The sequence below is a fragment of the Arachis ipaensis genome, chromosome B9 (genome assembly GCF_059453495.1).
Source record: "Arachis ipaensis isolate K30076 ecotype BB chromosome B9, ASM5945349v1, whole genome shotgun sequence".
NCBI classification, from domain to species: Eukaryota; Viridiplantae; Streptophyta; class Magnoliopsida; order Fabales; family Fabaceae; genus Arachis; species Arachis ipaensis.
In genome coordinates this window covers 121,653,464-121,677,931 of record NC_142444.1, presented here as the reverse complement: position 1 = coordinate 121,677,931, position 24,468 = coordinate 121,653,464, and the positions used below count along the sequence as shown (strand labels likewise).

The following is a 24,468-nucleotide window of genomic DNA, read 5'->3' as shown; positions in this document are numbered from 1 at the left end:
GAGTTATATATTACCTTTAGTTTAATATTAGTTTTGGATCTAATTCATGTTTATAACATAGTTATTAGAACTAAATCAATAATTGATCTTATTAGAGTATTGATGGATCATTGGATTATTAGTGAATCACATAATAATTAAATTAATATATATATAATTATAAAAAATAAAATTAAAATTTCCATACATAGAGAATTGATGCTTGTTCTTTAAAAGTGTAAAATTATAATTTAGTTTTATTCATCTTTTATATTAAAAAATATACATAAACGGTAGAATTTAGTGTATATATATATATATATTCACAAGGTAGATTTTATTTCTAATAAAATAAAATAAAGTGTCTTTACAAGACTTTTAGCAACAAAGATAAATTGGAAATCTCCCAAAATAAAATCTTGAAACAACCAATAGCAAAAAGACAAGAATTCTAAGAAAGGAAGGTGAAATTAAATTCTCTTTTCACTTGGGCTTCTTTGAGGGTTGCTTCAACAACCACTGATAGGACTTTTCTTGAGTCTTCAAAAATAACTTTGTTCCTTGCCTTCCTTCCATAAGTGCTAGGTGCGACACAGTGCCTACGACATCTTCTTTTTTGCATCCCCGTCACTCCTAAGCTCTTCTTATATCCACAACCACCATTTCCATGGTTTGGTCATCGTGAGCAAACATTGAAGATTTGTTATTCTCCAAGCTTCTCTTGAATTTGGACAGTAGTAGAGACAGTGAAAAATAGTATAGTCTCCTCAGTTGCTTCACAGTTAAGGTCCATGGCATTCACCATCAACAACTGAGATTTTAGCCGTTGCATCACAGGGAGGCCATTATGCAGCATCTTCCATATAAAATTTTTAATTTTCGATTGATATTTAATCTTCAAAAGTCCTGAATAAATCTCTTTTTTCTTGCAGCAATCCGGTAAAAATTCTGGAGGTGGGTGGAAGAAATGAAACCCAATGTCATAACCCGAAGCCACTATTTATACTCCACTTTTTTCTCTCGACCAGGTAACCTCACCTTCACCTTGAATAGTATTGTTGTTGCTATCTTCTGATTGAATATGTCTGAAATCATTAATACTTGATTCCATTGCTTAGTTGGTAGTATTAGTTTTGAGACAGTTTTTTGAAATGATTGCCTGATTCTGTATTTGTGACATCGCAATAGAGTTAATGCTTAGAATCCATGAGTCTTTTTTTACTCGTATTGAAATTCCTCTTCTAATCTTTCAAATGATGCACTTTTCAAGACCTTCTAAGACACTTCTCCACCTCCAAGAAAGGTTAGTGCCTACTTCTGCTTTGAGATAATTCAAGAACTTGAAATATTTGCTTCTATAGACACGGTACAACAAGGAATGAGGTCTGGTTAGCAGTCTCCAACCTTGTTTAGCTAACATAGCAAAGTTGAATGCGCTCATATTTTTAAAGTTCGGTTCCCTTGCTCTCTTGGCCTGCACGTGATAGCTCATTTATTGCACCCACTGTATTTTCTTTTCTAACCCTTTTTGCCCCTACCAAAATGGCATCATAACTTTTTGTATATATTCAATTAATGATTAGGTAGTTTAAAACAACTAAGAGTGTAAATTAAAACTGCAATTACTATTGCCATGATTAAGACTTCTCTTTTACTAGAGAATAGGAGACCTCTTTTTCAATGTTGAACTTCTGCAAAATTTTGTCGTTGAAAAAATTAAATGTTGCTTTCTTAGACCTTTGAATCACTGTCGGTAAATCAAGATATTTGTCTTGGTTTCCAATGTGCTGCACCTGTAGAATATTAGCTAAATGATCTCTCTGAGATGTTGGTGTGTTTCTATTGAAGAAAACAAACAACTTATCTACATTAACTACTTGACCATTAACTTTTTCATAGATTCGCAGAATTCTGATAAGGTTCTAGCATTCTTCTTTTGAAGCGCAGCCGAATAGGATAAAATTATTTGCGAAAAATAAGTGGCTAGTTTTAGGGCATCTATGATTAAGCCTCAATCTCAAAATTTCAGATCTCTGTTCTCCTTTGTGGACTAGATGAGATAAACCTTTTGTACAAAATACAAAAAGATAGAGAGATAGAAGATCACTTTGCTGCAATCCTTGACATAGTTTAAAAAAAATCATAAGTTTGTCCATCCACAATAACAAATTAAGAGATTGTCATCACACATTCCTTTATCCAATCCAATCACTTATCACAAAAACCCATTTTCTTCATGATATCCTACTCATAACTCTACTTCACTCTATCATACGCCTTACTCATGTCTAATTTAAAGGCTATGTCACACTCACCATGCGTCTTATTATTTTTCAGAAAATACATGAATTATGTGCAATGAGAATGTTATCACTAATCAACCTCCCACAAATAAAGGCACTTTGTGTAAGATCCGGTTAATTAACGACTAATTAACCCATAACTGAGAATTTATTCTAGAAAGCCAAAAGTGTTATTTTTATGGCTTAATATGATAGAGGAGATTGAGACGAGAATTTCGGTACCAATTTTATAGAAAACGGACCAAGATTGGACCGAACGAGCCAAATCGGGCCAACCGGACCCAAAGTGGGCCTTTGGCCCAACTAAACTAAACCAAAATCCTAGTTTTCAGCACTCTCTCTCCTCACAACACACTAAACATGCTGAAATGGAGGCCATGGAGGGAAGAACACTCTCTCAAGTTCTCTCCCTTGGTTGATCTTCAAACCACCATAACTTTTGATCTAGAGCTCCGATTGCCGCACCGTTTGTGGCCACGCGTTCACTACGAAGAGCTCTACAAAACCCATACAATCAATCTTAAGGTAAGCCACGTTTTGCTCTTCGAATTTCCAGCTTTGATTTCGAGTTTCATGAGCAAAAATGTTGAGATTTTGGGCTCTTTGATGTTATAGGACCCAACTCTCTTGAAGGAGAAGGTTAATCTTGTCTCCTTGGACCTTGGGTGTGGTAAGATTCCCAACCCTAGTGTAAATTGTTGTTCTATGATGTTTGGGTATTGAGATGTTGTGTATGGGTATGATGATTGTGGCTTAGGTTGTGTATATGTGAATATTGGAGCTTGATTGGTGATTTTGAAAAGCTTGGAAGAGGGTTTTGTGTGATAAAATCTATTCTTGGAGGTGTTGAGACCTTGAGAGCTTGAGAAAAAGTGATTTGGAAGTGCTCCGGTTGAGCTTGGGTAATCGGCTAAGGTATGGTTTCGGTTTCCCGTATCTAATATGTAATGTGGTAGGAAATACTTAGGCTAGAGGCCCTAAGATAGGCATTGAATTGTTGGTGTTGTTGAATGGTTGAGATATATGATGTGTTCATATATGTGATTATGAATATTGATGCCTTGATTGTGTGATATATGAGAAATGCATGTTGTGATATATGCTTGATGGATGATTGAGGTTGAATTGATGGGTGGTACCATGTTGATGGTGAGTATGATGTTGATCATGTATAATGATGGTTGATTGGAAATGGTATTATTGGAAATTGGGATGAGGAAGGATGTATGACATGATATTGTGTTTGTCCTTTAGCCATTGGATTGAGAAGTGTTAAAATGGTTGGATGTGATTTTGGGAATTTTGATAAAATGTCAATGTGTGAGTTGAGGATGGCTTGATGTTGATTTTGGTACATTTTGATTGATTTCAAAGAAAAGGGATGGAATTGGCATGTTTTGATTGATTTTGAAAAGAGTTGAAAGTGGCTTGTTTTGAAAATGGCACTTTATGGTTTTGTCTGAAAACATGGTTTTTGGGCATACTTTGACGGGACATAACTTGGACTACAGATCTCTGATTTGTGCCAAATCTATTTAGAAATGAAATTGGATCCAGGATGTCCATGCCGTTCGAAGAACGGGTGAAAAACGATTTAAAATGAGAAAGTTATATCCGTCGGAAGATTGGGGTTGAATCTGTGAATTCTGCAGCTTTTAACTTAGAAAATTTTTAGCAGAATGAACCCCCGCGCGTAGGCGCACTTGGCGCGTACGCGTCGTTCTTCGAGAAAATACCATCCACGCGTGCGCGTGGTGTGCGCGAGCGCGTCGATGCGCTGCACCAAATGCCCAGCCATTTTCCAGAGAGTTGTGTCAGAGTTGTGCCAGTTTTGTGCCTGGGGCGCAAGAGCATCCACGCGTATGCGTGGCTGACGCGTGCGCGTTGTTTGGCAAATTTTCAATCCGCGCGTTCGCGCGTGTGACGCTTGCGCTTCAATGAGTTTTAAGGCCATCCACGCGGGCGCGTGGAGTGCGCGTACGCGTGGCCTTGTTTTCATCCCAAAGTTGATTTTTGAGTTTTAAAAGCCAAATTTCATACTTCTAAGCCTCCGATCTCACCACTTATGTCTCAAATCATTATGATATGCCTAGCTATGAGATAAGGGGCTAGTGAATGTGGTAACTTACGAGTGAAGCAAGGGAAAATGAAAGATCAATGAGGATCAAAGATGATTGTGTGAGATGCGGAGGATGGCGGTGGAAGTGCTGGTTATGCCATGGGCCAAAAGGCCGTGATTGTTAATGAATTGGCTGGTTATGGATTTAACCGCGAGCCGAATGGCTGGATTATTGCTGTGTTACGGCGGAGCAATGATTATGGCTAAGTATAAATGCATATATGCTGTTGAATGAATTGTGAATGTTTGCACTTCCACTATCGGAGATGAGGGTTTCCCTGGGAGAAAGTAGTGGCTAGCCACCACGTGCTCCAGGTTGAGACTCGAAGCTCTGTTGACCCTATGTCGTAAGTGTGGCCGGGCACTGTGAAAGTCCCGGATGAGCTCGCCCCCGTAAATATTCACCAGTGAGGGTGATGGATGTGGATCATGATTATGATCAAGTTTATGACGAGTATAACTCGAGTTGGGGATGCGCGACAGAGGGACAGTCCAATGGTTAGCTACCAGGACTTGTCGGGTTGGCTCTGTAACTGACAGATGATATCATCAGGCACTAGGGATAGGCATTCATCATATGCATACTATGTGAATTGTTTGAGATTACCTATTTGACTGCATATTATTTGCTATCTGTCTAATTGCCTTATCTGTTCCTATTTGTATATCTCTTGTCTGATATAACTGTGTTTGCTGCGTTATACTCCTGCTGGTGGTTGGGAGGTCTGAAGGAATTGGAAAGGGAAGTATTAGTTAGACTGAAGAATCTTTAGTCAGTTGCCACTTACGGTTTAGCTTGTTTATAAGCTTTGATATTATCTGGAGGAAGTTCTAGGATTGCCTTCGGCTTTCCTCTATTGTTATGTATTATATATGTGGAAGTTGTTACCATGCTGGGGACCTCTGGTTCTCACCCATGCGGATTTTGTGGTTTTCAGATGCAGAACGCGAGGCTTCTCGTTGAGGCATGCTGGAGACTTCTGGATTAGCGAAGATCCCTTGTTCTCGGGACTCTGGTTTGGGCTATATATCTTGTTTAGATACCTTTATCTCCATTAAATAATATAAACTGTGATGACTCCTCTTATAGGAGGTTTTGGAGAATAGGTTTCTGTATTTGTGTCCCTTTGGGTTTTCCTTGGGGTTTTTCTTATTTTATTATATGTATATATTGCTATGCTCGGACCGGTTATCTTCGCAGCCGGATTTTGAGTCTTGATATTCCCGTTTTTGACACTCTTTATATATATGATCTTGTGTTAGCTTATCCTTTGCTCGTTACGTTATCGATCGGAGTGTTGCGCGTTCGAGTTACGTTTTTTTTTTGTTTACCCCTTTTTCTACAAAGGCTCCTAGTTATAATTCTTATTCACACTACTATATGTACTAAATTTTTATTCTAGAGGTCGTAATACCTTGCCATCTCTGGATTATGACTTAAGCATAAGACTCGGTATGGTAGGGTGTTACACTTTGAGCGTCAATAATTACTTTATTCATCACTCCTTATAATCTATGAACCAAGACCTTAGAAATAATTTTGTAAACCACACTACTCAAACTTATCAACCTAACTTGTTTCATCGAACATGCATTTTTAACTTTCGGAATCAAGCAAATATGTCTATGGTTAAAGGCTTTAAGGATTTTACCTCCAGCAAAGAAGCTTTTAATTGCACTGATAACATCTCTTTTGATTGTCTCCCAAAAGAATTGAAAAAATTTAGTAGTAAATTTATCATCTTCCGGTGCTAAGTACGAGTTGATAGAGAAGACAGCGAATTTAATTTCCTTTTCAGTCACCGGTCGCATCAAGGCCCGGTTTGTATCTTCGGTCACTTTGATTGAGATTCCTTTAATTTCCTCCATTGGATCTCTAGGATTACTTGTAGCAAATAATTCTTCAAAATAAGATTGTGCAGCAGCTGCGATTTCTTCTGGTTCTTTTGCAATACTATTTCTTTTACAAGATATATTGGCAAGAGAAGAAGAAGCCATAAAGCATCAACGCCCACTTCTTATACCTGTCAAAAGGTTTCAAATCAGTGAAAAGTGAGTTGGAAAGTTGATGAGAGGATATTTTATATACTTTTTGACATCATTTTCATATAGTTTTTAGCATGTTTTGTTTAAGTTTTATTATGTTTTCATAAATTTTGCTGTAAAATTCATATTTTTAGATTCTACTATGAGTTGTTGTATTTTATAGTGATTTCAGGTGTGTTTTGGCTGAAATCTGAGAGTTTTGACAAAGTCTGATTTAGAGGCAAGGAAAGCGTAGCAGATGCTGTCAAGATTTGACCTCCGTGCATTCAAGCAAGCATTTCAGGAGTTACAGATATCCAAATGGAGCGTTCTCAACAGCTATAAAAATATAACATCTAGGGCTTTCCAGCAATATATAATAGTCCATACCTGTCTTTGGAGATGAAGGCCCAAAACTGGCATTCAACGCCAGCGACCTACCCCATTCCTGGCGTTGGACGCCCAAAAGGGAGCAGCTGGCGTCCAACACCCAAAAAGGTGTTCCAAGTAGGCGTTCAACGCCCAAGATCCACACTAACACGTGGAAAACACTCACGCTTAGCCCAAACACTCACCAAGTAGGCCCCAGAAGTGGATTTTTGCACTACAAGCCTAAGCCTATCATATTTCTGTAATCCTTAGTTATTAGATTAGTATATATAGGAGAAGATCCACCATGTTTTAGGATCACTCTCCAGTATATCATATTTTCAAACACCATTACGTATAGTATGAGCCAGTAAACCTCCTAGGTTAAGGTTAGGATCTTTGCTAAGTTTTACGGATTAATTAAAGCATTACTATTCTATTTCAATTCATGTTTGATTCTCTCCTAAGATGTATCTTCGTTCTTCAACCTTATGAATGAGTTGAACTGTCAAAAGTTATCTCTATTCTATATGGGTTTAGCGAGTGTCTTTCATCGGATATCAGTGAACCACTAGCTTGAGGATACGTCTCTTAGACGGCTAATCCACGACTTCATTAGGGACTTCTCGAGATATCAGTTCAGCCGAGCTATGGGGAGATTAGAGTCTTTGTGGTAAAGGCTAGAATCAAGGCACAATATTCTCTGATCCGGAAGATTCGACCTTGTTTGTGGCATTTTGTGTAGGATCACCAAGGGGATTAACTGCAGGAGCTTCACCGTCATTCAAACTGGATGCGCACTAAACCTGGTGTTTAGCCTAGAAAAAGATTGGCGGCTGCTCAAACCGGCGTTGATCATATACAGCCTGCTATAGAAGAAATCATTCACAGTTGGAGTAGACAGTAAGAAAGGATTGATCCAGAAGAACAAAGCATCTATGAAGTCTTAACCATATTTTTATCATTGAATTCACAATTACTAAGTAACGTTATCTTTATTTTACTTTTATGCGTTTAACCAACTACACAATTTTTCTATACGCCTAACTAAGATTTACAAGATAACCACTGTTTGATCCAAGCCGACAATCCTCGTGGGATCGACCCTGACACACCGCAGGTATTACTTGGACGACCCAGTGCACTTGCTGGTTCAATTGTACGGAGTTTGGGAATCCGTGCACCAAGTTTTTGGCGCCGTTGCCGGGGATTGTTCGAGTTTGAACAGACTAATGGATCATTTTGTTGCTTAGATTAGGTATTGTTTTTAATTTTATTTGAGTCTTTTATTTTCTTCTTTTTCGAAAAAATTAAAAAAATAAAAAAATTTTTCAAAAATATTTTCTTTTCTTTATTAATCTTTATCTTTTGTTTGAGTCTTTTGTTCTTGTTCTTGTTAGAGTTCAAACTTTCTTGTGTCTTTTTTTCAAAAAATTTTGAAAAATAGTGTCTTTTGTTTGAGTCTAGTGTCAAATCTTAAGTTTGGTATCTATTGTGTGTTCTTTAATTGCTTTGAATTTTTTGAGTTTGTTATTGGTGTTCTTAGTCTTTAATTGTTCTTATTTTTCTTCTTGTTTTGATCTTTAAAATTTTTAAGTTTGGTGTCTTTGGGTGTTTTTCTTTCAAATTTTCGAAACTTAGTGTCTTTAGATCTAAAAATTTTAAGTTTGGTATCATTTAGTTGTTTTTCTCTTTCTTCATTAATTTAAAAAAAATCAAAAAAATATTTTTTCTATCATTTTTATCTTAATTTTTGAAAATATCAAAAAGATTTCAAATTTTAATTTCAAAATTACTAACTTACCTTATCTTGATTTCAAATCTTTTCAAAAATCATACTTTTTCAAATTACTATCTTATCTTTTTATCTTTCTTTAAAATTCAAAAATCTTATCTTATTTCAAATTCAAATTTGAAAATTCAATTTCAAAATTTAAAATTTAAAATTTAAAATTTAAAATTTAAAATTTAAAATTTCAAAAACAAATCTTTTTCAAAAATCAAATTTCAAATCTTATCTCTCTTTTAAATCTTTTTCAAATCTTTTCAAATTCTTATCTTATCTTTCCTAATTAGAAAATTTTAAAATTAAATCTTTTTCAAATCTTTTCAACCTCTATCTTATCTTTTCAAATTTTAAATTTTAAATTAAAATCTTTTCTAATCTTCTATCTTATCTTGTTTTCAAATATTTCTTAATTAGTTACTTGTTTTCTCTTTCTTGTTTTTCAAAACTTCCTAACTTATTCTTCTCTCTTCTAATTTTCAAAAATATCTTCTCTATTTCTCTCTCTTTTTTTTCGAAGTTCATTATTTAATTTTCAAATATTTTCAGTTAATTAGCTTTAATTTTTGAATTTAATTAATAAATAAAAGGACCATAAAAGAACCTCTCTTTAATCTTGATCCTGAATCTAAGAAGACCATAAAGAAGCGGTTACAACAAGCTAATGCACAACACTTCGAAGGAAATCTTACAAAGATTTTTGAACAAGAAGCTAAAAGCATGGCAGCCGAGCCTAATAATGGAGTTGATGCAAGAAAGGTTCTTGGTGACTACACCATACCAACTTCTTATTTCTATGGAAGAAGTATCTCTATACCTGCCATTAGAGCAAACAACTTGAGCTTAAGCCTCAATTAGTCTCTCTAATGCAATAGAATTGCAAGTTCCATGGACTTCTACTGGAAGATCCACATCAGTTTCTATATGAATTCTTGCAAATCTGTGACACTGTTAAGACCAATGGAGTGGATCCTGAGGTCTACAGACTTATGCTCTTTCCCTTTGCGGTCAGAGACAGAGCTAGGATATGGTTGGACGCACAACCTAAGGAAAGCCTAGACTCTTGGGAAAAATTGGTCAATGCCTTCTTGGCCAAGTTCTTTTCACCTCAGAAGATGAGCAAAATCAGACTAGAAGTTCTTACCTTCAAACAAAAAAAAAGTGAATCCCTCTATGAAGCTTGGGAAAGATACAAGCAACTGATCAGGAGATGTCCTTCTGACATGCTCTCAGAATAGTCTATCTTAGGCATATTCTATGATGGTCTCTCTGAGATGTCCAAAATATCATTGGACAGCTCTGCAGGTGGATCACTCCACTTGAAGAAAATGCTTGTAGAAGCAAGATAACTCATTGAGATGGTTGCAAACAACCAATTCATGTACACTTCTGAGAGAAACCCTGTAAATAATGGGGCACCTTAGAAGAAAGGAGTTCTTGAAGTAGACACTCTGAATGCCATATTGTCTCAGAACAAGATCTTGACCCAACAGGTCAATATGATCTCTCAGCATTTGACTGGAATGCAAGCTACAACTGGCAGCACTCAAAAAGCTTCCTCTAAAGGAGAAGCTTATGATCCTGAACAATCCATGATGGAGGAGGTGAACAACATAGGGAAACCCAATGGAAACACCTACAACCCCTCATGGAGGAATTATCCAAACCTTTCATGGAAGGATCAACAGAAGCCTCAGCAAGGCTTCAATAATAATCAAGGTGGAAGAACCCAGAATAGGTTCAACAACAGGCCACCATTCCCGTCTTCTTAGGAACATATGGAGACTTCTTGGTAGAGCCTTTCTGACTTAGTCACTATAGTCTCCAACCTCTATAAGACCACTCATAGTTTTTAACTGGAAAAAGGTCCTCTATTAGAACTTTGGAGGTACAAGTTGGTCCATTGAATAAGAGAATCCTTGAGATTCCTCCTAACACTCTTTCTAGTAACACTGAAGTAAACCCAAGAGAAGAGTGCAAGGCCATCACTACTAAAACTGAGGCCGAATCTGAAGGGAGTAATTTGGCGTTAAACGCTAATAATGTGATCCCTAATGGGTCTTCAACGCCCAATGATATGCCATCATTGGTGTTGAACGCCAGTAAGGAAGCCCTTACTGGGCGTTTAACGCCCAATGCTACACCTTTAATGGCGTTAAGGAGTACTTTACTGGGCGTTTAATGCCCAAACTGGCACAAGAGCTGGCGTTGAACGCCAGTAAGGAGAACCTTATTGGGCGTTCAACGTCCAAATTGGCAGTGAGGCTGGCGTTGAACGCCAGTGAAGATGTCCCTACTGAGCGTTCAATGCCCAAAAAGCCACCAGAGATGGAGTTGAACGCCAGTAAGGGTGTTCCTACTGAGCGTTCAACACCCACTGAGGAAGTCTCTATCCAAGAATTAAAGGAAGCCAAGGCTCATGTAGAGACCGTAAGGATCCCCTTGCAAGCACTCTTGCAATTCATGAGTTCTGATAAATACTCATCCTCTGATGAGGATGAGGAAACTAGGGAAGAGCAAGTTGCTTGGTACCTAGGAGCTCTCATGAAGCTAAACGCTAAGTTATTTGGAGTAAAGACATTGGAGGAGGAACCTCCAGTGCTTACCAAAGAACTCAATGCTTTGGTTCAGCAGAAGCTAACTAAAAAGCTTTCGGATCCCGAACGCTTCCTAATTCCTTGCACTATAGGCACTAATGAGCGGATATTTTATACACTTTTTGGCATCACTTTCATATAGTTTTTAGTAGTTTTTGTTTAGTTTTTATTAAGTTTTTACAGGTTTTAGTGTTAAATTCACATTTTTGGATTCTACTATGAGTTTTTGTGTTTTGTACAATTTCAGGTATTTTCTGGCTAAAATTGAGAAGCTGGAGCAGAAGTCTAATTCAGAGACAGAGAAAGCACCGCAGATGCTGTCCGGATCTGACCTGCCTACATTCGAAAGAGCTTTTCTAGAGTTACAGAAGTCCAAATAGAGCGATCTCAACGGCTATGGAAAGCTGACTTCTAGATCTTTCCAGGAATATATAATAGTTTATACTTTACTTCGGATTAGAAGGCCCAAAACTGGCTCCAACGCCAGCTATCTGCCCCCTTCCAGGCGTCCAGCGCCCAAAGAGCAAAGACCAATGTAAAAACGCCCAAAGAGGACCCCCTAGCTAGCGTTCCACACCCAAGAGACCTCATAGCACGTGGATCTCATCAAAGCTCAGCCCAAACACTCACCAAGTGGGCCTCAGAAGTGGATTTTAGCACTAAAAAGACTATTTTACCCTTACTAGTCATTTGTTTAGTATTTAAGGGATTTTATTTTTGTAATTCAGAGATTTTCAATTCCTTTCACCATCATACACATTTTACACTTTGTTTTACCATCAGTATGAGTTTTTAAACCTCCTAGGTTGAGGGGAGGAACCCTGTTGAGTCCTATTAATCAATAAACGTATTACTGTTTCTTCTTCGATCCGTGTTTGATTTATCTCTAAGATGTATAATCCGATATTTATCGTGATGAATAGGATGATCAAACCAATTAACTCTGTTAATCACATTAAGATAAACATCGCTGGCAAACACCCGTGTCTACTTGGGTTCGTGTGAATACGTGACTGGAAAGCATGATGACAAGTCATCTTAGCCTATTTTAGCTAGTCTTTTTCTTTTGTTTTCATTAGAATTATGTACTTTCTTGAGCTACAAGCAAGCTAATTGAGTAGATTTTCATGTTTCGCTTGATTGAACCAACCATATATGAATTCATGCCATTTCATGAGGTTTTATGCTATATTTGTTGCATATTATGAAAGAATGAATATCTCATGATTTTGAGCATAGCTTTGATGAGTTTGGTTGATTAATGATAGGTGAAGAAAGCTTGGAAAAAGGTTGAAGCAAGAAGGAATGGCTAGGAGTGAAGAGAGAACAATGGAATAAGTAAAATTGAACCATGAAGCAAAAAGTTGGACCTAAAGTTAGCCTCAAAGTTAGACCCCTAACTTGGAGGCTAACGTTAGGCATGAAGATTACTCCCTGGGCTCCCCACGTTTGAGCCAACGTTAGCCCCCTAACTTGGAGGCTAACGTTGGCAAGAGAAACTTCTTCCCTGGGCACCAACGTTTGCGCCAACGTTAGACCCCTAACTTGGGGGCTAACGTTGGCACATGTATATTCAAGGAAGAGGAGCAAAAGTTAGCCCCAACGTTAGCCCCCTAACTTGGAGGCTAACGTTGGAACTTGAGAAGATCTCCCCTGGGCACCAACGTTTGCGCCAACGTTAGCCCCCTAACTTGGAGGCTAACGTTGGCACATGAATTACAAAGGGAGAAGGGCCAACGTTTGCGCCAACGTTAGCCCCCTAACTTGGAGGCTAACGTTGGCGCCACTAGCATATAAGCAAGGCCAACGTTAGGGTCAAAGTTAGACCCCTAACGTTGGCACCAACGTCCAAACCAGAAAAATGTGCCAACTGATATGAAAAGTTGGAGCCAAAGTTAGACCCCTAACTTTGGCTCAAACTTTTGGTCCAACTTTGGCTAACCTCAAAACCGGTTCAATTGATTCACTTTGGTTCTTCTTCAAACTTCAAGAGCAATCAACCAAGGCCTCTTTCAACCCAATTCCACCAAGAACAAAGGCCCAACTCAAGGCTTGAAGATCATTTTTGGAAGTGTATAAATAGGATAGAATTCAAGTTATTCGGGGAGCTTTCTTTTTAGAATTTTCATAATAGTTTTCGGAGAGCTTTTGAACTTGAGTGAACTTTAATTTCTTGTTTTTATTGCCTTCAATTTCATTTTACATTTGTCTTGGATCTTGGATTGGAGAATTGAAGAAATTCTGTTTCAATCTCAATCTTGGATCTCTCTGTTTCTTTACTGTTAATTGAATTTCATTTCCGGTTCATTGTTCTTCATCTCTTTTCTTTGCAATTTACAATTCCCTTTCAATTGTTCTTGTTGGATCTAGGAAGGCATTGAGATCTAGACTTGGTTTTCTAGTCTCTGGGTCCTGAGATCTTAATTTTCCATTTCAATTCTCTGTTTACTGCTTCTTATGTTCATTTACCTTTCTGCTTCACATCCGGTTCAATCCCAATTCCCTTTTCCTCTTCTGTTTGATGCAATTTAGTTTTTCCTTGTTTAATTTCTGCAAATCCACATCCCAATCCCCTTTACATTTCAAGCAATTTACATTCCTTGCACTTTAAGATTCCGCAATTTATATTTCTTGCACTTTAAGTTTCTGCCATTTAATTTCTTGTTCTTTAAGTTTCAGCAATTTATTTCTTATTCTCTTTACTTCAATGCAATTTAATTCTGCAAGTCACAAAATCACCCAATCAACACTTGATTCGCTTGACTAAATCAACCACTAAACTAAAATTGCTCAATCCTTCAATCCCTGTGGGATCGACCTCACTCCCGTGAGTTTTTATTACTTGATGCGACCCGGTGCACTTGCCGGTTAGTTTTGGGTGTTTTGGGAGAGATTTATTTTTCCTCCAAAATATCTCATCAAGTTTTTGGCGCCGTTGCCGGGGATTGATTAGATTGACAATGATTAAGTGAGGTGGTAATCTAGATCAAGCACTTTTTCTTTATTTTTCTTTAATTTTGACTAACCCACTAACTGTTTGAAGTTTTGTCTCAACCGGCTACATCCAATTTTCAAGAGAATCACTATGTTTTCTATTGATTGATTTATATGTCACAGGGGAGAAGAAGTTTCTGAGAAAGAAGAACATCACAACATGAATCCACAGCTCATTACACTAATAGAGAAAAATTGTTCCTATGGTGGAAATCCCTTGGAAGACTCTAAACAGCACCTGTCCATTTTTCTGAAAACTTGTGGGGCTGTCAATATCAATGGTGTAGACCATGATACCATTAAGCTCTTGTTATTTCCCTTCTCACTGAAGGATGAAGCTGCACAATGGCTTGAAACCTTTCCCCAAGGAAGTATAACTAGTTGGGATGAATTGGTTGCCAAGTTTCTAGCCAAATTCTCCTCACCCCAACAACACATCAAGATGAAAGAAGGAGTACATCCATTCATACAAAGAAAGGAAGAACCACTGTTCAAGGCATGGGAGAGATACAAGAAAGCAAATGACAAGGTGGATTTTCGAGCGTTCTATGAAGGATTAACCTCCGAAACAAGAAAAGCAGTAGATTACTTCTCAGATGGCCTACTCAAGGCAACAACAACCACCCAAGGAGCTGCAGAGTTCAGTGACAAAAGAGCCAATAACCAACACTCATTTGAGATGCCACATAATGCAATTTCAGAAAAGGAAGTAATGAATCTTGAAGGGGTGAGAGCAATCATGAATCAAAACAAGCAGCTACACCAGCAAACTCAACAGCAATTGGAATCAATAGCTAGACAAATTGATTCTCTACATTCTGCCACATTGAATGCACAATTTCCACCATGGAAACCACATTCTTATTTAAGAATGAGGGAATTTCAGCATCAGGAACAAAGGGACCTCAACTATAATAACCCCAACTTCCCAAACCTGCAAAAACAGCACCATACCAACAAAAATCACTACACACCACCCCAATATACACACCTCCAACCCTATCCTACCCCACCACCTGCCCAAAATGACTTACATCAATCACCACAATTAACACAGTCACAACCAATCCTAAACTTCCAAAAACTCTATGTTCTAGAAACGATGATGGAAAGGTTTATGAAAATTCAAGAAATGACATTAATAGAGCAGGAGGACATAAGGAAAAACCAAGAGGCATATCTCAAAAGAATTGAAGGGTACATGGAACAAATGGTTCAAAACCCTGCTAAACTGGGTGAGAGAGAGGGAAATATATCCCTAAGAGCCACTGAAGATGACTCGAAGAACAATGAAAAAGCTGCTGAGTTGAAAGGGAAAGCAGTTATGGAAAACAAGGAGAAGCCTACGGTGAGAGGAGGAAACCAAAGGCAACAGAAACCTCAACTTCCATGATCACAGGATGAAAGATGTCAAGCTAGTGACAATAAAAGAGCGCTTGTTGGGAGGCAACCCAACCTGAGGTAGTTTTCTTTTCATAGCAATTTTAATAAAACGGTTAATTAGTTTTATCTATAATGCAAGAAGCTAAGTTTGGTGTTGCACACCAAAACAATCTAAGGGAGAATGAAGGATTCTAAGTTGGGTGTTCCACCAAAATCTCATCATAAAACACACTTTCACCTTCTGCATAATGCTGGCTTCAAGCATGTTGGATAAACTAGTTAACTATTCTGCTGTTTCCTAGTTTCATTTTTATTGCTTTTGATAAAAGAAGAAGAAAAGAAAAAGAGTTATTACACATGGTTAATCTAATGCATTGGCAAGGTACTAAGTTTGGTGTTCCCACACCAAAGTAAGTACAAAGGCCCACAAATAAATCATGCAAGCTAACCCTTTTGCAAGTGCTTGGGGAACAAGCAACTTTCAATATCATTGCAGAGGTCCATACAAGCTGTTGGAAGGCTTAAGCATCATCAACCAAAGAAACAAAAGATAAACCTAAAGGCCAGCAATGATGATGATGAGAAGAAGGAAAGCAAGTAAACTTCAACAGGTTGTATTGTTAAGTCATTGTTTTGCATCAAATATTGCTGTAATTGAAAGTTGGATTGTATCCTTAATTGCCCTGCCTGTCTGCATAGGATAGTTTTATATACCCCTGCCTGCATAGCATAAGTCTTTCTTTATGACTCAATAAGCAAGATGCTTGATCATTCACAACATTCTTATCTTCAAAACTTGTTTGCACTCAATTTTCAAGAATGCATCACATGAAAGTTCTTTGAAAAGAAGGATTGAGGAATTAAACAATTTTGAGGCAAGCAAAAGATTAAGAGAAGTGGTGGTTCTGGTTGTGTGATAATGTATTGAGGTTGCATGCTTGTGAAAACTTGCATGGGAGCTCATAGGCGGGACATGAAGTTCAAAGAAGTATTGTGGAGATTCTCAAAAATCTATTGATCCAAGAAGCAGCAAACAAAACAAAAGAAAGAAAAGAAAATACAAAAACAAAAAGAACATGGTCCAAGGCTCTGAGCATCAATTACTAGGCAGAAAAGAAAGAAGAAACAATGACTCAAAGAGTTGTTAGCCTAGTAAAATGCTTGTGGTTGAAGTGTGTCAAGGAAAGAGGCTTGAGCAAGTAAATCCTCAAGGGTGCTTCAACACCTAATACCTTAAAACCAACTGGTTTAGGAGTATTGATTGAAAGCTTATCTAAAGAGCCGCCTTGAGACATGATACTTAGAGTCGAGGCCAAAGCACAGAAACTATAAGCTGCTTCAAGGTGATTACATATAAAGAGATCTCCATGGTACCATTTGGATGAAAATCCTAAGACCTACGACTCCCAATATGTAAGGACTAGTGAGCACTGAAGCCCTTGCATGAAGCACATGATTTAGAGTTCACCCCACTAATACTTGATCACTTCACTCACTGCACTTTACAATTGTTCCTCAATCCATCTTAATTGAAAGAATCTCTGAGCATAATTCATTTCTTGCTTGGGGACAAGCAAGCTTTAAGTTTGGTGTTGTGATGACAAGTCATCTTAGCCTATTTTAGCTAGTCTTTTTCTTTTGTTTTCATTAGAATTATGCACTTTCTTGAGCTACAAGCAAGCTAATTGAGTAGATTTTCATGTTTCGCTTGATTGAACCAACCATATATGAATTCATGCCATTTCATGAGGTTTTATGCTATATTTGTTGCATATTATGAAAGAATGAATATCTCATGATTTTGAGCATAGCTTTGATGAGTTTGGTTGATTAATGATAGGTGAAGAAAGCTTGGAAAAAGGTTGAAGCAAGAAGGAATGGCTAGGAGTGAAGAGAGAACAATGGAATAAGTGAAATTGAACCATGAAGCAAAAAGTTGGACCTAAAGTTAGCCTCAAAGTTAGACCCCTAACTTGGAGGCTAACGTTAGGCATGAAGATTACTCCCTGGGCTCCCCACGTTTGAGCCAACGTTAGCCCCCTAACTTGGAGGCTAACGTTGGCAAGAGAAACTTCTTCCCTGGGCACCAACGTTTGCGCCAACGTTAGACCCCTAACTTGGGGGCTAACGTTGGCACATGTATATTCAAGGAAGAGGAGCAAAAGTTAGCCCCAACGTTAGCCCCCTAACTTGGAGGCTAACGTTGGAACTTGAGAAGATCTCCCCTGGGCACCAACGTTTGCGCCAACGTTAGCCCCCTAACTTGGAGGCTAACGTTGGCACATGAATTACAAAGGGAGAAGGGCCAACGTTTGCGCCAACGTTAGCCCCCTAACTTGGAGGCTAACGTTGGCGCCACTAGCATATAAGCAAGGCCAACGTTAGGGTCAAAGTTAGACCCCTAACGTTGGCACCAACGTCCAAACCAGAAAAATGTGCCAACTGATATGAAAAGTTGGAGCCAAAGTTAGACCCCTAACTTTGGCTCAAACTTTTGGTCCAACTTTGGCTAACCTCAAAACCGGTTCAATTGATTCACTTTGGTTCTTCTTCAAACTTCAAGAGCAATCAACCAAGGCCTCTTTCAACCCAATTCCACCAAGAACAAAGGCCCAACTCAAGGCTTGAAGATCATTTTTGGAAGTGTATAAATAGGATAGAATTCAAGTTATTCGGGGAGCTTTCTTTTTAGAATTTTCATAATAGTTTTCGGAGAGCTTTTGAACTTGAGTGAACTTTAATTTCTTGTTTTTATTGCCTTCAATTTCATTTTACATTTGTCTTGGATCTTGGATTGGAGAATTGAAGAAATTCTGTTTCAATCTCAATCTTGGATCTCTCTGTTTCTTTACTGTTAATTGAATTTCATTTCCGGTTCATTGTTCTTCATCTCTTTTCTTTGCAATTTACAATTCCCTTTCAATTGTTCTTGTTGGATCTAGGAAGGCATTGAGATCTAGACTTGGTTTTCTAGTCTCTGGGTCCTGAGATCTTAATTTTCCATTTCAATTCTCTGTTTACTGCTTCTTATGTTCATTTACCTTTCTGCTTCACATCCGGTTCAATCCCAATTCCCTTTTCCTCTTCTGTTTGATGCAATTTAGTTTTTCCTTGTTTAATTTCTGCAAATCCACATCCCAATCCCCTTTACATTTCAAGCAATTTACATTCCTTGCACTTTAAGATTCCGCAATTTACATTTCTTGCACTTTAAGTTTCTGCCATTTAATTTCTTGTTCTTTAAGTTTCAGCAATTTATTTCTTATTCTCTTTACTTCAATGCAATTTAATTCTGCAAGTCACAAAATCACCCAATCAACACTTGATTCGCTTGACTAAATCAACCACTAAACTAAAATTGCTCAATCCTTCAATCCCTGTGGGATCGACCTCACTCCCGTGAGTTTTTATTACTTGATGCGACCCGGTGCACTTGCCGGATAGTTTTGGGTGTTTTGGGAGAGATTTATTTTTCCTCCAAAATATCTCATCAAAGCACGAGCCAACAACTATGTTTATACATCTCTCAGATGGCTAATCCACGAATTCGTTGGGGACTTCTTGAGACACTAGTTCAGCCAATTTCCAGGGAGATTAGGGTCTCTGTGGTATAGGCTAGAATCCTAAGAAGCATCATCCTCTGATCCGGAAGATTCGACCTTGTCTGTGGCATTTTGAGTAGGATCTCCAAGAGAATGGACTGCTATGCACTTCACCCTTCGTCAGATTGGATGACCACGACCAATGGCATTCAATCTGTAGCAGAGGAGATCAATGACCACGGCCTATGGCGTTGATCACATACAGCCTACCGTAGAAGAAGATCATTCACAAGCAGAGAAGACAGTAGTACCAGAGTTAATTCAGAAAGACAATGCAACTCCAATCCTTAACCCTATTCCTATCAGTATTTTCTAACTCTTTTTCTTTATTCCTCTCATAAATAGTTTCTCTTTATGAATGAAAACATAAAAACCTTCTGATCTGTCTGACTAAGACCTGCAAGATAACCATAGCTTGCTTCAAACCACAATCCTCGTGGGATCGACCCTGACTCGCTCAGGTATTACTTGGACGACCCAGTGCACTTGTTGGTACTGCTGTACGAAAGGTGTGGGGTTCGTACGCACCAAGTTTTTAGCGCTGTTGCCAGAGATTGTTGAGTTTGGACAAACTGAAGGATTGTCTTACTCCCTAAATCAGGTAATTTATTTTATTTTATTTTGTTTGGGTCTTTTAATTTTTGTTTTCTTCTTCTCAATTTTTCGAAAAAAATTAAAAATCTTTTTCAAAAATATTTTTCTTTTCTTTGTTTAACTTTTGTTCTTAGTATTGAGTCTTGCAATGTTCTTGTTTTCTGTTTGTCAATTCCAAAAATTTTAAAACTTTTTCCTAAACCTTTTTCAAGAAATATTTGTCTTCTCTTTATTTGAGTCTTTGAGTCTTTTATTTTTATTTTCTTCTTCTCTATTTTTTCGAAAATTACAAAAATTTTTCAAAAATATTTCTATATTCTTTGTTTGATCTTTGTTTTTAATTTGAGTCTTTGAGTTTATGTTCTTGGTTAAAAATTTTCGAAAATTCTAAGTCTTTCTTTCAAAATTAAAAAAAAAAATAGTTTCTTTGTTCAATTCTTGTGTCAATTCTTTAAGTTTGGTATCTTCTTGTTTATTTTCTTTTAATTTTCGAAAATTTCTTTTAAGTTTCCTAAAAATTTTAAGTTTGGTGTTCTTTTTATGTTCTTGTATTCTTTGAGTCTTTGAATTTTGTTCTTTGTGTTCTTGTGAGTCTTTAAAGTGTTCTTGAGTTTTTTTTTTTGTGTTTTGATCTTAAAATTTTTAAGTTTGGTGTCCCTTTGTGTTTCCCTCCAAATTTTCGAAAATCAAGGGTGCTAGATCTAAAAATTTTAAGTTTTGTGTCTTTTGTGTGTTTTTCTCTTTCATCATAAAATTCAAAAAAAAAATAAAAAATATCTTTTCTATTTTTATTTTAACATAATTTTTGAAAATCTTAATTAAAAATTCAGATTTCAATTTTAAATTTTTATCTTATCATATCTTAGTTGTCAAGTTTTCAAAAATCAAATCTTTTCAAAATTAAAAATCTTATCTTTTCAAAATCTTATCTTTTTCAAAATTAAAAATTCAAATTTCAATTTTCAAAGTCATATCTTTTTCAAATTCAAATTTTAAAATCTTATCTTTTTAAAATCAATTTGAAATCTTTTTAATTTCATATCTTATCTTTTTCTAATTTCAAATTTCAAATCCAAAATCTTTTCTTATCTTGCTTCTTATCTTATTTTAAATTTAAATCTTTTCTTATCTTCTATCTTATTTTAATTTTAAATCTTTTTCTTAATTAATATCTTATCTTCTCTCTCTTTTATTTCAAAACATCCTAACTAACCAATCTCTTCTTAATTTTCGAAAACACTCTCTCTTCTTCTCTCTCTTCTTTTTCAAAACTACCTAACTAACTCTCATCTCTTCTTAATTTTCAAAAACTTCTTCATTTTCTCTCTCTTCTATTTTCGAAAATTTAATATTTAAATTTTAAATCCTTTTAAATTAATTAACTTATTTTCGAAAATAATAAATAAATAAAATAAAAACAAAAATATTTTAACTTTTATTTACTTTTTCTATTTATACTGCTCTTCTTCTCACATCTCTATCATTCGAACTCTACACCCTCTCTATTCTTCCTTCTCATCTTCTATCTCATATTTACTTCTATCCATTATTTTCAAAGTATTCTTCTTTTACTTCTTTTATTTCTTTTTTGTCTTCTTCTTCTCTCTTCACATCTGACTTTAAGGAGGAGCTTTTTGCCTATTGGCATAGAAAGTTTTCTTCTTTTTCTTTCTTTTCTTTTCTTCTTGTTTATGACCAGGAACAGGGATAAAGAACCCCTCTTGACTCTTGATCCTGAACCTGAGAAGACTCTAAGGACGCATTTACAACAAGCTAAAGCACAACACTCCGGAAGAGACCTATTAGAAAGTTTTGAACAAGAAATAGAGGATATGGCCGAACCACAAGAGGAGCCTAGAAAGGTTCTTGGTGACTTCACCATGCTTACCTCTAACTTTTATGGCAGAAACATCTCTGTACCTGCCATTAGAGCTAATAATTTTGAGCTTAAGCCTCAGTTAGTCTCTCTTCTGCAGCAGAACTGCAAGTTTCATGGACTTTCATTGGAAGATCCACATCAGTTCTTAGCTGAATTCTTACAGATCTGTGATACTGAAAAGACTAATGAAGTTAATCTTGAAGTCTACAAGCTGATGCTCTTTCTCTTTGCTGTAAGAGACAGAGCTAAGCTATGGTTGGATGCCCAACCTAGAGAGAGTCTTAAATCTTGGGAAAAGCAGGTTAATGCTTTTCTGGCTAAGTTCTTTCCTCCTCAAAGGATGAGCAAGATTAGAGTGGAAGTTTAAACCTTCAAAGAAAGAGAAGGTGAATCCCTCTATGAAGCTTGGGAAAGATACAAGCAACTGATCAGGAGATGTCCTCCTGACATGCTCTCAGAATGGTCCATCATAGGCGTGTTCTATGATGGTCTATCTGAATTGTCCAAGATTTCATTGGATAGCTCTGCAGGTGGATCACTCCACTTGAAGAAAATACCTGCAGAAGCAAGAGAACTCATTGAAATGGTTGCTAACAACCAGTTCATGTATACTTTTGAAAGAAATCCTGTAAACCATAGAATCCCTCAGAAGAAAGGAGTTCATGAAGTTGAAACTCTGAATGCCATATTGGCTCAGAATAAGATCTTGACTAAGCAAGTCAATATGATCTCCCAGCATCTGACTAGAATACAAACTGCAGCTTGCAGTAATCAGGAAGCTTCTCCTGGAGAAGAAGCTTATGATCTTGATCAACTGATAAACCACTATTTTATGGTTTATCTTGTGCTCAATTGAGTGATTTTTATCAACTCTTTACCCACTTATTCATACTATTTGCATGGTTTTACATTTACCTTCCTAATTATGTGCTTTGATTGAAAACATGCTTCTTTGGCCTTTATATTGCTAATATTAATCCTCTCTTATCACCATTAGATGCCTTGATATGTGTGTTAAGTGATTTTAGAGATTATCAACCTACCATGGAGGAGGTGAATTACATTAGAGAACCCTATGGAAACACCTACAATCCTTCATGGAGGAACCATCCTAACCTCTCATGGAAGGATCAACAGAAACCTCAGCAAGGTTTCAACAACAATCAAGGTGGTAGGAACCAAAATAGGTTCAATAACAGACCACCATTCCCATCTTCTCAAGGAAATATGGAAGCCTTTAAGCAGAGCCTTTCTGACTTAGTTACTCTGGTTTCCAGCCTCTCTAAGACCACTCATAGTTTCATTAATGAAATAAGGTCCTCCATTAGAAACTTGGAGGTGCAAGTTGGTCAACTGAGCAAGAGAATCCCTAAGATTCCTCCTAAAACTCTTCCCAGTAATACTGAGGTTAATCCTAGAGAAGAGTGCAAGGCTATAACCATGGAAGACATGAGTGAATCAGAGGAGAATGGGGTGGAACGCTAGTGAAGAAGCCTTTACTGGGCGTTCAACACCCATAATGGCAGCAAGCCTGGTGCTGAACATCAGTGAGGAACCCCTCACTGAGAGTTCAATGCCCATCCTGGCAGCAGAGCTGGCGTTGAACGCCATCCAGGGAGCACTGGCTAGGCGTTCAGCGCCCAAACACCCAAGCTTCCTGGCATTGAACGCCAGTGAGGAACCCTTCACTGGGCGTTCAACGCCCACAATCCAAGGGAAGATGGCGTTGAATGCCAGCAAGGACATCTGTGCTGGGTGTTCAATGCCCAGAATGCTAGAGGGACTGGTGTTTAACGCTAGCCATGGTAGACAGCAAGAGGCGTTCAACGCCCACTAAGCTAACAGAGCTGGCGTTGAACGCCAGTCAAAGCACACCCTTTGAGTGCTTAAACCCCACTCAAGAAACCTCTCGCTCAGAACCAAAGGAAACCATAAAAACCATTGAGGTTCCTTTGAATTTACTTCTGCGGTGCATGAGTTCTGATAACTACTCATCCTCGGATGAGGATGAAGACACTTGGGAAGAGCAAGTTGCTCAGTACCTAGGAGCTCTTATGAAGCTGAATACCAAGTTATTTGGTACAAAGCCTCTGGAGGAAGAACCCCCACTGCTTACCAAAGAACTCCATGCTTTGGTTCATCAAGAGCTACCTTAGAAGCTTCTAGATCCTAGACGCTTTCTGATTCCTTGCATCATAGGCACTATGACCTTTGAAAAAGCTCTCTGTGACCTAGGATCAAGCATCAACCTCATGGCACTCTCTGTAATGGAGAAACTAGGCATCAATGAGGTAAAATCTGCAAACATCTCTTTAGAGATGGAAAACAAGACCATGAAGAAGCCATATGGCTTAGTGGAGGATGTCTTGGTTAAAGTTGAAATCCACTACATCCCTGCAAACTTCATTGTCTTGGACATTGGAGTGTTGAAATTGAATGCCAACCAGGGTATCCCTTCTGGGCATTCAACGCCCATCATAGGTAGCATTGCTGGTGTTAAACGCCAGCCAGGGAGCAGCCTCTGGGCGTTCAAACGCCAATGCAGAGAAGCAGGAAAATTGGATTTCCTAGCCTCTCAGGACCTGTAGGTCCCACAGAAGCTCCTCCTACCCCACCTTCTTCTACTCTACTTTGCTCGAGGATGAGCAAAACTCTTAAGTTTGGTGTTGCAAAGGCTTTGCTTTTTGACTTCTACCACTCCTAAGTATGGAAGAAGAGGATGGAGCAAACTAGGAAGCATGCATAAGAGCCTGTGTAGCCGCCTCAACAAAGACAAAGGAGTGACATTGAAGAGATCAAGCACTATATTGGATCCTCAAGGAGGAGCACTAGCCACTA

The 24,468-nt window shown here is 37.7% G+C and overlaps 1 long non-coding RNA gene and 1 other non-coding gene across 2 annotated transcripts; one reads left to right on the top strand and one right to left on the bottom strand.

Annotated features, from left to right (window-relative positions):
• Nucleotides 1–492: 492 nt before the first annotated feature.
• LOC148546144 (uncharacterized) lies at nt 493–5,648 on the top strand. The gene is made up of 2 exons (XR_015899973.1): nt 493–1,007; nt 5,340–5,648. It is a non-coding gene; the product is annotated as an uncharacterized LOC148546144 (long non-coding RNA).
• A 4,054-nt stretch (nt 5,649–9,702) lies between these two features.
• LOC148546143 (small nucleolar RNA R71) lies at nt 9,703–9,811 on the bottom strand. Its single transcript, XR_015900925.1, has one exon. It is a non-coding gene; the product is annotated as a small nucleolar RNA R71 (small nucleolar RNA).
• Nucleotides 9,812–24,468: the final 14,657 nt, after the last annotated feature.